This window comes from Tachypleus tridentatus, chromosome 13, assembly GCF_004210375.1.
Source record: "Tachypleus tridentatus isolate NWPU-2018 chromosome 13, ASM421037v1, whole genome shotgun sequence".
Classification (NCBI taxonomy): domain Eukaryota; kingdom Metazoa; phylum Arthropoda; class Merostomata; order Xiphosura; family Limulidae; genus Tachypleus; species Tachypleus tridentatus.
Window position 1 is genome coordinate 92,287,561 of NC_134837.1, and position 1,763 is coordinate 92,289,323.

The following is a 1,763-nucleotide window of genomic DNA, read 5'->3' on the forward strand; positions in this document are numbered from 1 at the left end:
TTCCAGAAATACCCCTTACTTCATCGTGATACGCAACCATATAAGGTGTCTAAAGCATAACTACATCGCTCACAGTAGCAGCATGTGGCACGCGTTCGTTGCAGGAAGAATTGTACACAGTCACCTTGGACTGGAACGTTGCCGGTCGCGAAAAATTAAGGGGAATATATTTTTTGTTTAGTCTAATGAAGAAGATTCTTCCCACGGTTTTAAAAAGGTTACATAAGCAAATAAATCCAAGAAACTTTCTTTATATCTATTCGTATTCACATAATTCCTTAATGAATAATATTAGATTCCTGCCTAAAGAAAAGAAATATTTGTGTAAACGAATTGCTTTCTAGTAGTTTCCTTTCTTTATTCATCAAAAATGATAAAAAACTAGTTATAATTTAATTTCTTGTAGAGCAGCTTTAAAATATCATTAATTAATAACATTTGACAAATAAGCGCATTCTTAAATCAATTCATACTTCATAATACTGAAAATGAAGTCCAATCTATCCTTTCACTCATCTCTTTTCACTGAATTATACCGATTTCATGGAATTCCAATTCTCACTAGTAACCTTGAACAAGGACAAACTGAAGTAAAGAGAGTAAGCTTCTTATAATAGTCGAAGATATATCACATACACACTTATCCCAGTTGTCTATAAACATTGTCTCACTGTATTGGTTAAATGACGATTTATAACATTATACATGTAATTCACTTTACAACATCCTATTAAGTAAATAGCAATTATTTTGATTTTTGAAATCCACAAACTCTACAATGAATAAACAAGTGCAAACTCTTACGATTTTATCAAATATTTTATACATACTAAATATACCGAAATATAAATTCGTGTAAGTTATAGAATTAAACGTATTTATTTCATTTAATGATTCTGCTAATCATTTTTGTTAGTACAGGCTGGTCCATAATATATAGCATAATTATTCTATATCATCGTTTATTGTGTCACACATTTTTTTATTCACATAATACTGTGTTTTTTGTAAATTAAACACAAGTTATATATTTGATAAGTTTAAACTTTTGTAACTGAACGCTTCGCCGTAATGACTTTCACAGGTAGTTAAATTGATCCATCAAAGACTCAGATAACAAAATATGTATTATATTTTGAAATAGGCAATACACTAAATTAAACTGTAGAATAACGGATAATATATCAAAACGTGTATTTTTTGTTAACAAAACTTGATTATATTAGTGCAAACGCTTCCATTGAAACTGAAACAGCATATAATATCATTTTTCAATGTTTCACGATTCTAAATTGGAACAGATGTTTTACTAAAAGTTAAGCACGTAATTACTATGGGAAAAATAAACATATATTAATAAATATAATAGTTTGGTTTATCATCTCTATATTAAGCTGTTTCTACTGACAGTTGTATGTATTTCAGTACTAAGTCAAAATAAATATATTGTGCAAATATGTATAGTTTAAAAACACACTAGAAAGCAAAATGACCTTGTACGTGGGATGTATTTTATGTACTGTTAAAAGTAAGATAACTGGATGGGATGTACGCAGATGATTTCAAAAACGGAAACAATGGACAATAGTTAACACGTTTCTGCTTGCCAGTGTAATGTGATGATACATTTATAAAATCTGTTATTTTTCTGTACGTTTAATATTTGGTTAACTTATTAAGATCAGACACGTTAAAACTTGCAAAACTGGAAAAGTATTGTGGCAGAATCGAAGACACTAATCAAATTTCTGTAATTTATGATA